Source organism: Lolium perenne, chromosome 2 (assembly GCF_019359855.2).
Source record: "Lolium perenne isolate Kyuss_39 chromosome 2, Kyuss_2.0, whole genome shotgun sequence".
NCBI classification, from domain to species: Eukaryota; Viridiplantae; Streptophyta; class Magnoliopsida; order Poales; family Poaceae; genus Lolium; species Lolium perenne.
This window is the reverse complement of record NC_067245.2, coordinates 164729176-164746473: the sequence shown is the minus strand read 5'-3', so window position 1 is coordinate 164746473 and position 17298 is coordinate 164729176.

Here is a 17298-nt window from a genome sequence, read left to right as displayed (position 1 = left end):
TAGCCTCATATGGGAAACTATTTTGATTTTCTTCCCTTTTTCTTTGTCTCTTATTGATTCAAATAAACATGGTTTAGGGTTTAGTTAGTGTTAGGTTGGGTTTAACAATGGTTCATAACCATTTTGGTAAAGTAAATATGGCATAGTTCATTATTTGCAAATATGGCTATTTGCTCACATATGCTTTTCCTTTTCTTTTGTTTTCTTTTTATTTGATCCTCTTTGGATTTTAAAAAGGGTAAGGTTTAGGGTTTAGAAACATGTTCAACTACTTCAACAAAAAATCATGGCAAAGATCATCACATACCTGCATGAGCACTATGCACATAACTTAGTTAAATTAAAGTTTTTGTTGTTTCCAAAATTTGTAAAAAGGAAATTCATTTTCTTCTTTGTTTTAAAACTTGGGATGTTACAAACCCTTCCCCCTTAAACAAAATATCATCCCGAGATTTAAGAAAAGTTAGGAACCTAAGAGAGATTGGGCAACTGGGTTAACAGGAACACATACTCTACATGGCATTGGGTGCTTCCTGGGCTTCTGTTGCATTCATGCGGTAATAACGACCGTTGCGGTTGCTCGGGTTCCTTCCAGTGGAAACACGACGCTGTTGCTGGGCAGGTGCAGCGGTATTGGGGGCAGTCTTGGCAAGCTTCTTGGGGCACTCATTGGAGTAGTGACCCACAACTCCACATTCATAACAAGTCACAGTTGACTTGTCCTTTGGGGTGACGGGGACAGCATTGCTTCCAGTCCTTGGGGCAGTATTGGGGTTGTAGTTGTTGTTACCATTGGGGTGGTTGTTGTTGTTGGGGTTGTTGTTGTTGTCGTTGTTGTTGTTGCCTCCGGGCTTCGGGTGTCCTCCATTGTTGTTGGTCTAGTTTGGACGAAATGTCTGAGCAGGCTTGTTGTGTCTTGGGACAAATCCTCCACTTGAGTTGGGGCGATGCCTTGCTGTATTGCTGGGTCCGTTCTGGTGCATCATACGGCGCTTGCGGTTCTCATTGGCTTGGTGAAGCTTTCCTTCCATCTGGATGGCAGAGTCCACAAGGGCTTCCAAGTCAGCAAACGGGATGTTCACAAGTACAGTCTGCATCTCATCATGCAGTCCATTCAGAAATCTTTCCTTCCTCTTCTCGTTGGTGTCGGTCTCATCCGGGGCGTACCTAGACAGAGTGAGAAACCTATCATGGTATTCCACCACGGACATCCTTCCTTGTTTGAGTTCCCTGAACTCGTCTCTCATTTTCTTGATTAAACCCTGGGGCACATGGTACTTGCTGAACTTGAGCTTAAAATCTTCCCAGGTCATCATATGTCCCGCATTCATTGCACGGGCACTAGTCCACCAGGCTCTGGCAGGTCCTGATAAATAGTGGGTGGCAAACAACACTTTCTCTGCAGCTTCAACTCCTGCAACTTCCAAGTTGTTCTCCATTGTTTGGAGCCAGTCATCTGCATCTAGGGGCTCTTCAGTCTTGCTGAACATGGGAGGGTTAGTGTTTTGGAAATTCTTCAGCTTAGATCCAGGATGATCATGATGTCCATGTCCTTGGTTGTTCTGTGCTAGCTGCTGCAGTACGACAAGGTTGGCTTGTCGCTCAGCTCTTTCAACTTCTCTATCTGCCATCATCATTTGTAGCATCTGCAGCATTGCATCCTGGTTGGTGCTGCGGGTTGGAGGGGCTATCTAAATATTTGAGATAGATCATAAGATAAGAGGGAAATTTCTATGGCTTGTTTGGGTAAAGTTTCAAAAATTTAAAACTTGAGTAGTGTTGAGGGGGTAAAACCAACAACACTCTTTCATTCATGCCAAACAACACACATTACAAACTAACACACCGTTGGTTTTAAGAACCATTCATTCGTTCTACGATACAAGGGGACAGATACAAACTCACACCTACTCAAGTGTTTTAGTGATACTACTCTTCCTTCGGAATGGTAGGTTCTTCGTCTTCACGGGTAATGTGCTTGGCGAAAGGCGCGGGCGTTGTCCAACTCCTTGCGGGTCTTGTACAACATTAAGTCTAGGTATGCAACATAGTGGTTCATCTCCGGGTTCGGTGGCATGGTTATTGTTCTTCCCATGGGATCATGTCTTGGGTAGTAGAAGAAGCGAGTGTTCTTGATCTGGTTCACATTTTGTCCACACAGACGGGCAATTGCTTCCTGCATGGCTTTGGCTATTCCATCCTTCCAAGTGTTTCCCCTTACAGAAAACCATATGGTTTCCCAGATTGGGGCTCCTAGCTTTCCTCTCAGATCTGCAGTAACTTCCCACTGAGGTTGTCTTCCCGACTGATTATTGAGTGGCACTCCAAAGAACTCGAGATATGGGCGTCCTAAATATTCAACTAGTTGCTTCAAATCCTTCTCGAAAATTAGGTTTCCTCCGTGGCCAAGCTGGTAGTGCTCATAGTGGTACTCCATCTGTGAACAATTAGGATGAGTAAGTTAGAGAAGTGATCAAGGGTGCAAAGTTTTATGTAGGGTTACAAGGAAAGGTAGAGCATGGATTTCTCATGTTGAAAAGATCTCAAGGATAAGAGTGAGAATAAGTTTTCATAAATATTCACCTCATTTGTTTTGAAACTAAGTTTTTCAGACGTCCATTCTAACTAGGGTCTCCTAAGGTCAAACAATGGCTCTGATACCAACTTGTCAACACCCAGATTTTTAAGTCCAGATGCCTATTATGCCATACATCGCAATCCCAGGAATATTGTTTTTGCGAGACATAATAGATTGATATCACAGAACATCATTCATTACAAACCATAATTGTCTTACATCAAAGGATCACATGATCTAGTCTTACAATAAAAGTTGATCTAGTGATCAATTACAAAACACACAGTGGAAGAAACGTAGTAGCGGTCCATCTGTTCCACAGGCAACGCTTGACGTCACGGGTAGTCCTAGTTATCATAGACGTCCTGCTGTCCATCCTCTTGATACTGGTGCTCGTCTTCATAGTCTGGCCATTTGAATAGCCAGGGACACAGCCATGAGTACTTCAAAGTACTCGCAAACTAATACTAGTGTAAGCACTATCAACTATAGTAAAGGCGGTTCTAAGCTCTAGGTTCATTTGCATAAAGCCAGTTTTATTTCATAAGCACTTAGTATTAAGGACTCTTTATTTGCCTAACTAACTCCAGTGGGAACCTTAGTGTCATTCCCACAACTCTGTTGTGATCAATTCAAATTTCACCTTTCAATTCACCGTTCATTTTTAGAAATATCTGACAACGAAACAGTATGGCCATCCAACGGTACATACCCGCGGATACGGCTATTCGAATAGGTTTACACTCTGCAGAGGTTGCACACTTGTGCCATAACTTTTGATTACATCCGTCAGGGATAGCCCTGAATGATCATACTCGTTATGTGGATAATCAACCATAACCTTTCACTTATATACCCTGGTATAGGCACCTCTCCCCATGACCTTGGCCTCCCAATGAAAGCAATCTGCTAGCCTGGGAACTGCACAGGGCTTGGGTAGGACATTCACCTCATTTCACGTCATTTCACATTTCACGGAGGCAGCCTCGGCATAACCCCTATGACGCTTGTTTAGAGGGAACCCATACTAAAATACATAAACTTCCAGTTAAGCCCTATCCATAATCAGGTATTGTGGGGGTACTCAAAAATTGGAATGGTATCGCATCCGAACCCAATCATCAGTTTTTGTCAAATTCATTATGTCATTCATGTCATATTCACCTTCAAAATCTTTCAGTAGAATGACTCATCATTCCAAGGTTTTCAAAGTCATTTGCTTTACATGTTCCCATCTAGAGTAGTCAATTTTAGTTTTAGCACTAGCAACTAATCATGAGGGGTGCTAACTAGCTTGTATCTCTCTAGGCTAATTTTGATGTTCTTGTAACACTCTATACTTAGACCAAAGTTAACTATAAAGGTAAGCTTTGATAATCAAAGTAAAAGCTTGCAAGAATAAAGCTTGGGATTGGATCCTTAACACAAAATAATATAGTAATGTTGCCTTGCTCTAGTAGAGCTTTGCATTAGGGTAGCTTGCAAGAGTATATCTTTCCTTGAGTGGTACAGCGATCAAAGTTCTCTTCTTCTTCCTCGTAGAAGACCTCTTCTTCTTCGAAACCTTTGGTACTAGCGTCTATAAACGGATACGAGGTATACAATCACCAAACAAATCTTAATCACTATACTTAACACACAAAGGGATCACAAGCAATCCTAGCATCACAACATTATTAACATGGTGGTTGGCTTTGTTTTCTTTTTAAGAAAAATAATTTCCTCTCATTGAAATATTTATTAGGGTTTCTATTTATTTCCTTTGAGGAATAATTTCCTCTCATTGAATCTTGTTAAGATTTAATCTCCTCAAATAATAAAGTATGAACTCATGTTGACCAAAGTCACCACTTCATATTTATCATTTGGGGAAAATGATTTAAATGAGATATTACACCTCATGCAATTTAAACACTACTATGGAAGCAATTTAATATCCCTAAGTAATTAAACATGAGGTTATATAGACTAAGGTCATTACCTCATATAGAATTACTTGAGACAATGATTTAAATGAGAGGATACCTCTCATACTATTTAATAAATAAATTTTGGTAATTTAAATGGACTAGAAATGGCCACATAGCCATTATTTTGCTCTAGCCCATGATCATGGTAAACACCACTGTCATATTTTTGCATAAACAATTAGAGTTTTTGAAATGTGAATTACGAGAATTGGAAACACCTCAAATAGAATCATGGTTGATTTTTAATAAATGATTGAATTTTGAAAAGTTACTACCTTGTTGTTTTTACTACATGAATTCTACAATGAATCTAGGTTTGAGACCAGTGTAGTTGGATAGAAAATTTCATAAGCTTTCTAACAATATTAAATTCAGAAATTTTGGCTCAGTAGATTTTGTTCTATTAAATTTTGAACATGGCACCAGTATTGAATTCAAACTAAATTGATTGATTCGAATTTGAACTGGTGGGCTTGCGCGGGAAATGAAACTGGGCCAGGGAAGAAAAATGAAGCGGGCCGGCCCACTGCATGTCTCGCACGAGCAGGACGCCTGACAAGGGGCTCCACCTGTCAGTGGCACTTAAACCCCGAATCGGTAAGTTTCGACGTGGCCCGCATGATTAGAAATAGATCCAACGGCTCACAGTCATCATCGTCTCCGACGAGATCGTGTACTGGCCGCGGCGAGGGTAGGAGGTCGGCGGCTCACCGGTGCTCCGGCGATGATCGGCGACGACGCATGGCGAGGTTGTCGACGACGGCGGTTCTCCTGGTACTGGCAGCGTCTCCAGGGGTGGCGCCAATCCTCTTCTTCTTCTGCGGCGGCTCCACGGCACTCCAGTGAGCAATTGGTGCGGTGGCGATGAACTTGGAAGGGGGCAGTGCTCGAGGAGAGGTTGTGAGATGGGAGAATGAGAGTGGCGTGGAGAATTGGAGCGGGGGAGGCCTCCTTTTATAGGAGCGGCGAGGTGCTGTGGAGGTTCACGGGGGCGAGCATGGCAACGGCATTTGGAGCGGCGAAGGGGCAAGGCATGGATGCTGCGCTGTGCACGGTGTCATGGCGAGCAGGACAGGCATCATGGCACAGAAAATGGCGGTTGATACGTCTCCAACGTATCTATAATTTCTTATGTTCCATGCTAGTTTTATGACAATACCTACATGTTTTGTTCACACTTTATATCGTTTTGATGCATTTTCCGGAACTAACCTATTGACGAGATGCCGAAGGGCCAGTTACTGTTTTCTGCTGTTTTTGGTTTTAGAAATCCTACAAAGGAAATATTCTCGGAATCGGACGAAATCAACGCCGAGAACCTTATTTTTCCCGGAAGCTTCCAGAGAGCCAGAGAGGGACCAGAGGGGAGCCCTGGGGGCCCCACACGTGGTGGCGGCGCGGCCCAGGGGGGCGTGCCCCCCTAGTGTGTGGGACTCCCGTGGCCCCTCCGACTCCGCCTCTTCGCCTATTTAAGCCGTCCTGACCTAAATCTTCGACACGGATTGACGAAACACCAGAAAACCTTCCAGAGCCGCCGCCATCGCAAAACTCCAATTCGGGGGACATAAGTCTCTGTTCCGGCACCCTGCCGGGATGGGGAAGTGCCCCCGGAAGGCATCTCCACCGCCATCTTCACCGCCATCGCTGTCTCCATGATGAGGAGGGAGTAATTCTCCCCCGAGGCTGAGGGCTCTACCGTAGCTATGTGGTTCATCTCTCTCTTTGTGATCTAGTTGAATTTCATCTATGTGTTACTCTAGTGATGTTATTACAGTAGTCTATTCCTCCTTCATGATGTAATATGGACAGTGTGTGCATCATGTAGTACTTGGCGTAGGTTATGATTGTGATCTCTTGTAGATTATGAAGTTAACTATTACTATGATAGTATTGATGTGATCTATTCCCCCTTTCATAGCTGATGTTGACAGGTGCATGCTATGTTAGTACTCGGTATAATTGTGTTGGTCTATCATGCACTCTAAGGTTATTTAAATATGAACATCGAATGTTGTGGAGCTTGTTAACTCCGGCATTGAGGTGCTCTTGTAGCCCTACACAATGAATGGTGTTTGTCATCCAACAAGAGAGTGTAGAGAAAGTAGTATTTGTTTATTCAGTTATGTGATCAATGTTGAGAGTGTCCACTAGTGAAAGTATGATCCCTAGGCCTTGTTTCCAAGCACTGAAACTCCGTTTATTTACTGTTCTGTTGCATGTTTACTCGCTGCCATCTTTATTTCAGATTGCTATTACCACTCATATTCATCCATATTACTTGTATTTCACTATCTCTTCGCCGAACTAGTGCACCTATACATCTGACAAGTGACACAAGAGACTTCTTGTATCGTGATTGCAGGGTTGCTTGAGAGGGATATCTTTGACCTCTTCCTCCTGAGTTCGATAAACCTTGGGTGATTCACTTAAGGGAAACTTGCTGCTGTTCTACAAACCTCTGCTCTTGGAGGCCCAACACTGTCTAGAGGAATAGAAGCGTGCGTAGACATCAGCGGTCTCCTGCGATGGTGAGGTCATCATGTTCTGGCAGGCCGTGGCGGACGACGGCGATGAGAGCGATGGTGACAAGGCACGGGGGAGAGAGCGGGCGTGTCTGGCGCATTGCTGGTGTCATGGTGACTCTCCTGGCGGGCGCTGATGGCGAGGCGCGGTCGGAGCTGACGGGGCGACGTCGCGCTCTGGCACGCCCGTGCGTCGCGACCATGCGCGCCCTGGCTTCACTGGCGGTCATGGGCGGGTCCTGTGCTGGCCCGTGATGGCTTCTTCTCGGTCAACAACGTGGACGGGCAGGTGCAGGAGAGTGAGGGGAGTCTCCTGGACATGGTGCTGCAGGCTGGAGGGGAGTGGAGAGGGAGATGGCATGGTGTGTGCATGAGCTCATGGCATGGCCAGTTCTGGTCAGTTTCTTTGCTTTGACCATGGGTGCAAGTGGATGGTTCTGTCCAGGGAATGCCAGAGGGAGTGAGGGGTCACCTAAGCTTGATGGTTTAGGCAAAAACCTGGTGGATAATAGAGTGTATTGAGTTGATAGTTTTGTGCACACCAAGTGCTTGACACAATGGCCGCATGAGATGAAAATTTGAATTTTGCCAAACTTTTGCATGGGTGTGATTCAAATAATATTTGGCACACAATGGTGGTGTTGGTTTGCAAAATGATGCTGGTTTGAGAAAATCCCAAAATGGGTATGATCTTAATTCTGATTTGGTGTTGCCACTTTGCTTGATTATATTAAGTAGAGGAGAAAGAATTTGTAAAGGTGGTCTTTACCAAAAGTGTTCACCTTGATGAGGTCTTGGATGAGGTGCAAAGGGTTGAGAGAGTTTAGTTAAAAAAATTCTTAATACAGGGGCTCAAAGTGGGTAAGATGTTAAAATTGGCAGATTTGACCATTATCACATGTCACTTGGTTTTGCTATTTCTTTTGATTTGATTTGTGTTTCTTTGATTCAAAAGTGGTTCTTAAGTATTTAGTAACATTTACAAACCATTGGCACAAGTCAAAATGGCCTAGGTTAAGATTTGGCAAAAATGGCCATAGCCTCATATGGGAAACTATTTTGATTTTCTTCCCTTTTTCTTTGTCTCTTATTGATTCAAATAAACATGGTTTAGGGTTTAGTTAGTGTTAGGTTGGGTTTAACAATGGTTCATAACCATTTTGGTAAAGTAAATATGGCATATTTCATTATTTGCAAATATGGCTATTTGCTCACATATGCTTTTCCTTTTCTTTTGTTTTATTTTTAGTTGCTCCTCTTTGGTTTTTAAAAAGGGTAGGGTTTAGGGTTTAGAAACATGTTCAACTACTTCAACAAACAATCATGGCAAAGATCATCACATACATGCATGAGCACTATGCACATAACTTAGTTTAATTAAAGTTTTTGTTGTTTCCAAAATTTGGAAAAAGGAAATTCATTTTCTTCTTTGTTTTAAAATTTGGGATGTTACAGGTGAGCTGGAGGGAGCAAGATATGAGATACAACTCCTCAATATACAATGGAGTCGGAGTACATAATTGCTTCGGTTGCGGAAAATGAAGTTGTTTGGCTGAGGAAGTTCATCATTGAACTTGGAGTGTTCCCAAGTATGCATGACGTTGTGATTCTCTATTGTGACAACACCTGAAGGACCCAAGGTCTCACTTAGTGGACAAACAATTCCCTGGAGATATCACGTCCATTCAACTCACCGCGCATGTTGCTTGCTCCATCGTAACCTTGGCAGTACGAAAGAAAGGTAGTCCATGATGGGTTTGAATACCTATTCTTTTGAGAAAACGGAGCTAAGGTGATCCTTGGTCCGTTTAAAATCGGAGACACATCCAAATCGGTTCTTGCGGAGAATAGCCTTTTCCTTAAAAAGACCTAACTTCACGAAGCCTTAGAATAGTTTCGGGTAGTCTTTGCCTTATTGGTAAAAGAGACCGCCCCTCAAAACGGAGACCTCGAAGTCCCCGCAGAGCTGAAACCTCTCCTTGAAGAGTTCCGAGACATCGTTCCAGCTGATTCAAATACCTAACTAAGCGACCTGAATGGAAGGCTAACCAATGAATGAACTGTTCTCCCCAGCTGTTACGAACTATCAGATAGATGGTCAAGAATTGACAGGAATGAAGGGAATTGATTTAAAGGATCAGATAAAGAGGGAATTTTTGAAATAAGAGATTATGTCCGTGATCATGAAGTAAATGTTTGCAAAATACATATGGATCTACATGTTGCGGATCCATTGACGAAACCACTCCCACAAGCAAAGAATGAAGAGCACCAAATGTCTATGGGCATTAAAGCTTTGTCAAAAGTAAACTAGGTTATTCGTAATCTAGTGCAAGTGGGAGAATGTTGGATTTGTGCCCTAGAGGAAAATAAATAAAGATAGTTTTATTATCATATCTATATTGTTCATAATAATTTTTATGCCATGCTACAATTGTATTAAGCGAAAACATTAATGCACATGTGGTATTGAACAAAACCTTGTCCCTAGTAAAATAGTCTATTGATTAATAAGATGATCAAGGTTTCCTGATCATGAACACCAACGACATTAATATTGGAGTCATGTTGTTGGATGAATGACATGCGATTATTGCAAGTACACAGTTCAATTGTAGCTAGTTTCAAAATAAGAGTATCGAACCATGAGAAGCTACTAGTTAAGGTCTTAATGCCCCTTGCTACTATCTATTAAGGGCTACTTATAAATCGTTATTTAATCTCAAATAAAGGTGTTTTAAAGATTGTTGTAATCTCATGAATCACTACTCCATAACAGGGTGGTCATAAAGGTATTGCTCAAGTATTCCAATGGGATGGGTTCTGGCGTATGTGTCAATAGCGGGATTTGTACATCCGCGTGAATGGATAGATAACACAGGCCCACTCGGTGAAATTATATCAACGACGCTTGCAGGCATGTAACTAGGTCACTAGGATATGATATCACAAGACCGAGTTAAGCATGTTTTTCGGCAACGAGATCGCACAAGGTATACCGAATACCGAAGATCAAGTCTCGGGCAAACTAGGTATCGTTTAACAAAGGGATGGGACTTGGCGTTGAGGTTCAAGCGATAAAGATAAAATTGTGGAGTGCGTGGGGACCATTATGGTTTTCCAGAACCCCTGATGGTCATTGATCGGAGACATGTCTCAATCATGTCTACGCATTCCCGAACCCGTAGGGTGGCATACTTAAGGGTATATGACACTTTGAGATAGATTCGTTATTGTTAGAGAAGAGGAAGAGAACACCGGAATTGTTTTGGAGAGGTGCCGAAATAAGTTCCGGGGTCAATGAATTGTTCGAAGACTTAATAATATGTTTTATTATTTGATTAACTGAATTAAATATAGAAAAATTAGGTATACCCCCTAATTGGGCCACCATAGGGCAGCCCAAGAAAGGGGGTCGGCTGAGCCCCAAGGGAAGGGGTGGGCCAGCCGCCTAAACCCTAACCCTAGGGGGCCGGCGATGATGCGTGGAAGGGGGCGTCCGCTGCCCTAGGTGGACCCACCTCCTCTCCGGTACCCCTATATAAAGAGCCCCCTTAGGGCTCTCCTCATTCATGCCATTGAGTTATCTCTCCCTCTCCTCCCCCTCACGTGTGTTCCCAAAGTTTGGAATGTGCAAAGGGTTTGGGTATTCTCCACTATACGAACGTCGTCGTGCTGCTGAAACACCAGTCCAAATCTTCTACTTCCGATGCTTTGCTAGACTAGAGCCCGGGAGACGTCTATACACCGAACGTGTGTAGAACTGCGGAGGCGCAACACTTGGGGAACTTCAACGCTTGGACTTCTTCACGACCTTGAGGTCGGCGTCGAAGTACACCTTCAGCGACAACGTTCATCGTGAACGTAACGCTTTCGATCTTCAAGGGTATGAACACCGAATCCCTCTGTTACTTTGCGTCTCCATATAATAGATCTTGGCTATGTTATTCTATGATATCGCAGGATTTTTTTTTCTGCAACGGAACCCTATAACAACAACATAGAGATGCATTAAATAATGAGAAAATAATTCACATGACCAAACATCATGTCTCCGCTAATCTACACTACTTAAAAAGGAGGAAGGTGTTCCCTATTCTGTCACTACGTCAAACCTTTCGTCGTTCGCATGGTCGTCGCGCTTCGTCGTCCATGTGGGCCAGCCCAATTAAAAACTGCGCTTCGTCGGCCGTAACCTTCGCTCCCTTCCCAAACCTCGCACCCAAATAATCGCTCTCTCCCTGCGACGACATGACTTTGGCTGCGGCACAACTCCTTCGAACTGTGGAACACACAACCCCAGAGCTCGGTCCTTCCCCGACCGTGACGTCGCCGCGCCCGCCTCCCGTTCATCGGCCCTGGTTCCCCTCGCTCGTGACTTCAGCGTTGCCGCAGGTGGCTACCGCAGGGCTGTTCTCGGTGGTTCGACAACAGCTCCGTTGCCTGGATCAACGCTCTCAGCCCGTTTCTCGCCTCAACAAGCGCCTGTTCAGTTCCGCTCGCCTCAAGTTTCGACGGCCTGTTGCTGACGACGCCAGCCATGCCCTTGCGGGAGGAGGGATACGAGCGGAAGGGGTTGTCCGGTCCCGAGAACGACGACTACCATCTCCATCGCCCGGTAAGGTTACATTACATTGGTATGCCTGACCCCCTTCCTCTCCCTCGGTTCTGCATCACAACACAGGTTGTCCCTCCCCCGACGACCTCGAGCAACCAAGACAACTCTGGTCCTGGATGGGGGCAAGGCTCTCTCTCTCGATCTAATGGATTTGCATTGAAAAGTCCCTCTTCTGATTCCTAAATGTCACTAACAATTCAGTTTTGATTCCTGCGCTACTCCAAAGCCTTCTGCCCTCTACCTGTTTGGTGTTGAGATCTCTTTGGTATTTCTCTGTTTTTTCAATTTAAATGACAGATGGATCTAGGGATTGAATATTGCTACAGAGTACTAAAGATGCTGAAATTTTAGCACCCGTCAGTGAGACAAGGAGAAACAGGCTGGGCGTCGGTTGATAGTTGTCTGGCGTGCACGGAAGTAAACTCTTAAATGGCATAATAGCTTAATCTCGACATTTTTTCTTTTTGCTGGGTCTCAAGAGGAAGAAAACCCATCTCTGACTGACCAGTTGAGAACCACCTGTTATTTGGGTTTCTTCTCTCTGAGTGCATCAAACCAGCTTAGTTCTTGAACTTACATTAGAAATAGATGACTAGATTCATTTTGTATGTGACATTCAAGAATTGTCTTCTGCGGCCGTATGGGACATTCAAGTTCATTTGCCTGGATCTTATTGAGTGAAATCCTGAAGACATACCTGAAGCTTCAATAAGAAAATTTCCATACTCTAGCAACAACTTGCTTTCTTGCAACCTGAAACCCTCTGGGGGGAACAAAAAATTCAGAAGCCACACATTTCGGTGGAGGAAAATTTTCAGAAGCAAAATTGTGGAGCATCGTAGGTAAACGTGCATATCTCATTAGCTTTTATTCTTTTGAAGCATCCCGAAACCCTCCAAAGTCGCACTATTCTATTCACAACATCATATGGCTATTTGCAGACGAGTTCAAAAGCAGTCCGTTGCAACACCATAGAGGATTTGAATGGAAACAAATATTGGTTCTCTGTTTTTTGTACTTTTGCCATGTGAGAACTGCAAAATGATTTTCAGAATGACGCGAACTATACCTCCCACATGCTCCAAGAGATACAGTGCCGTTCTTGCACTGCCACTCTGGTGAGTCCACTCACAACCAACATCTTTTCGTCTGATTCCTATTTGGAAGCGCCCAGTGAGTGTTTTCTTGTCTTCGCGATTCATTTGTTTAGAGACCTGATGATCTAGGATATACGAAATTCTGGACAACCATCTCAATATGACCATGAAAACTTGGAGGCAGAATTTTAATCAAATCAATATCCAATGCATTTTTGTTGGTACAAAAGAGCTATTTGATTCACATTGAAATAACAAAATACGTGATAAACATAAAACCCAACATACTACTGCAAAATCAGGCCTAAAAGAAGGCCAAAAACTGGTGGGCATAGAAGTGTTAAGTAATAATCGTTAGTGTGGTTCAAACATGGTATTTGATTATATGCCACTGCAGTTTGATTATATGCCAAACTGAAACTGCAACATACTGAAACTGCAAAATCAGGCCTAAAAGAAGGCCAAAAACTGGTGGGCATAGAAGTGTTAAGTCATAATCGTTAGTGTGGTTCAAACATGGTATTTGATTATATGCCACTGCAGTTTTACCTTATGGAATAAATAATTCCACCATTATTAGAAAACAAAAGGAGAAGATCCGAACCTTCTATTTGGTAACGATTATTTTAACACTGAGATATAACAATTTTCACCAACGAATAATTTCTCGGATTCTACTCCTCATAATTCCTTGAGCAAAAAAGATTCTTTCCATGGGGAGAACAGTTTGATTGAGATGTTTATTATGTCATTCGACATATATCCCGGTCTTGTCCTAGCTATGCAAAATCTAATCGTGGCTCATGGTTTCAGGTTTGTCTCAAGTTTGTAGATAAAATTGATTTGAATAAGCGAATAGGTAAGATATAAATATGTTTTTTCATGTGACCAAGAATGTCAAGCACTGCAGTAGTACTTTAAGCTCAGGGCGTATTAGAGGATATATGTATTCATTCAAGAATCGAGATTTTCCTACAGTATCTTATTTTAGCAGTTTCTTGTTCTATTTTCGGATTCTTGCTATTTCTTGATCCGTGTATTTGAAATCAAGTGCATGAGAAGCATGCATCTTCTAATTCTATTATGTTTTTAAGTCTCTGGATGTGCTGTGTATATGTTTTCCAGGATGGTAATCATGCCAAAATACATCGCTTACTAAATCCATGCTCAAATCGTACCTATTTCACTGTAGAGAAGATCACAAACACCCCAGGCTCCTGTTTTCATCGTCGTCGCATGTCTTTTTTGTTCTTCACACTACTTATGGGGCTGTTTTCCTTAAGGAAAAATATATATTTGATGTTCATTTCGTGCCCGGTGTTTAAACAAAGGGAATTATACAAGTCATACTTTTTTTTGATTCGATTCAGATATGACGTTTTCCTATTTGCGTTTACCAAAACGAACCCAAATGCAAATGATCCATTAAATCTCTTTTTATTTTCTTGGAGTTGTCGTACATTAACTGTTACCGTAACTTCTCAATAATATTCACATATGTTCTTGTGTGTCCTTGGGAAACCAAATCCAAAGTTCACTCTTATCATGGAAACTAAAGTAGTGGCATATACTATCGTCTTCCAGAATAAATACATGCTGATCAGGTATATTCCGGTGTATCTCTCGACTGAAATGGATATGGAGGCTCCAAGGAGCAAGAGAAATTATGTGTAAATACAAGTGTGATCGTTGATGTGGGCTTAAAACATGTTTTTGTTTGCCGATCCTCCGAGGGCTTCAGCAGGGGATTGGTGGCAGCATCCCACCCATGCCCGTTGGTATTGTCAGAACTCTGAAATTAACTACACTACAAGCACTGACATGTTCCCCATATGCCAAATAATCTCTATATGTGATGCTTGAATATGTGGTGTTTCTACTGCGATACTGATTGCAGGTGGGAAGCGCTAGCTGATGTTAACTCCGATTTTGGCATACAAAGATAAACCAGCTGGTTGTTTCTCAAGTAATAAAACATGAAGTTTTTTTTTTCAGTTCATGGCATTAGAGACCAGCTGGTTGTTTCTCAGGTAATCCCTTTTGGACTCGACTTATACCATTAAGACTTTTCTTCCCTAGGAAAGTCAACCATGTATATTCAGAGTAGCTCAACAAAACGGTATGGTGAACTGCACATGAATTCTGATTGTGCACCTATCTTAATAGGAGACTATAATATTCCTGTGAACATACAACATAGGTCCAATAGAAGGTGGTATCGTTTTGTTCGCCTATATACGGATGGAACATTTATTTTGTCTGTTTTATTAAGACCTCCTTCTACCATTTTCTTCCATTCATATAACAATATCGACTATTAGAAGCATGATATAATTTTTGGAACCACAGAAGCTTGATATAATTGTACTTGCTCTATGATCGTGTAGTTTTCTCTTACCATGTCAAGAGAAATAACCTGTAGTCAGATCTACAAATTAGGGAGAGTATGAATTGATGACAGGATTCTCTGATCCGTATTTAAACTGGATGTTTTTGTAGTCTTAGATTAGAGCTGGCACAGTTTAAAAGTGAAATTCATGTCACTCTGACCTTAACCTACGAATTAGGAAGGTTTTTGAGAATAATAGAGATGGAGAGACCACAGATATCTTGTAAATTTGTAAATATACTGAATATTTGTGGGAGTGCATACCACTGAAGGTCTATTACCTGCATGCAACGTATTGATTTTTACTGAACAATTACTACTGTAGCTTGCTGCTGTGAAGGGGATGTTCAGCTTTGTCGTGAACATACAAGTAAGCTAGCTTGTTCTCTCAGCCCTGCCTTTTTCTTACAGAAAGACGTCCAAACACAGTACATTAAAGCACTCTATTAGTCACTTCCATGTGCACTAAATATATTTGAACTCTTGGCTCTGAATACAAAATTCCAACTCGGGAATTTGGATCCGCTCTTTTGGCAATCCTATTTTGAATTATCTCATAAAATATTAACAATTGGAAAACTGGTATTAATGATATTGTTTTTCTCAGAGACATGAAGCCAATTCACCCTTTGCTATAAGAGAAATGATATTGGAATAGTATTATATTATTATTATTATTCAATTCTCGGCCTGCTGTTAGGTTCTAAAACTTAATTATGTTTTGGTTATGGCTTGTGTTGTATCCAAATAAGTAAGTAGATTTATGGTCAGGGTGAATATTGTTGTCAAGATCCTGTTCCCATGTTGCTTCTTTAAGTCTTTCAAGATGAGCTGACCATTGCTTCTGTTTAAGTCATTCAACATGAGCTGACCAAATCTTTATTTCAGTCGCTTGTTCAAAGCAACTAAATTTAATTCTTTTGCAGGCCTCTCTTGGAAAATATGCGAGTTTATGGTTAATTCTTGTGAGTGCGTACATTTTCTTGCCATACCTTTAAGATTCAAAAGCATATATATATATAAGATGATTTCAATTTTATACCTCGACCTGTGTGCACGCAACATTTTGTATGTACTTCTTTTGAAACATAGAATCATCCATATGCGATTCTACTTTTGTAACACAATCGCTATTTGGAGACGTAGAAGGTTTTCTTTTTAAAGACATATTCTTTTTCTTTGACAGGACAAGACATTTCATAAATGGATAATAGCTTACTGTAGAAGAAAGGACGGTGATAGCATGATCAAACTTTTTAATATAAGGTTTGTAACCACATGGCCAGTATGCAGAACTGTTGGGGACTGTTCAAGCAGATGAATTGGTGCAGCAGGAGTCTAGCATTGCTAGGGAAGATCACCACAGGTATAAAAGGGCATGTAGAATATGATAAAATATTCACTATAATTAGCATACCTTGGATTTTGTCAGAGGCATATCTGCTGCGGAAGGAGGGGATTACAATGGAACTTCATCAGTTCCATTTGAGTGAGTTTTCACCGTGTTCAGCTCCAACCTGAATTCAAAGTAGACATATGAGGATAGTAGCAATGTTAATTATTGTTAGTAGCAGCACCTGTTATATGTCTTTATATGATGGTCTGCTTAGTTTTGAGTAGAGATTATAACAATTAGTGTGGAAACTATAACAAATTAAATACTTTGCTGGCTGGTGCTGATGGTTGGCTGGAAGTACTACCTTTGACCTAGATATTTTTGTTTAAGCCAGAAGAAAAATGACCAAATTCAAACGCATTTATATTCTGATGAACTGTTGTCACACTTTTAGCCTTGAAAGATAGGTTCTCACAATTTTTTACTGAGAGTAGATTGTGTGATAGCTTATGTTATTTTCAGCTGGAACATTGTTTAAACTTCGTGCTGCAGTTCAGGTAAGAACTTCAATTTTCTACTACATTGAAATATCAATTGATTTAATCTCTTGTGTTGAAAAAACATTGTATCATTTCTACATGGTATCCCACTGCCTATGGTGAGGCTTTTATAAAGAAATACAAGAAGGGTTACAAAATTCCAATATGATGTAAATTCTGATCGCGCAGACATTTACAAATATTCCAATATGATGTAAATTCTACATATTTTTGAGAACATTAATACTT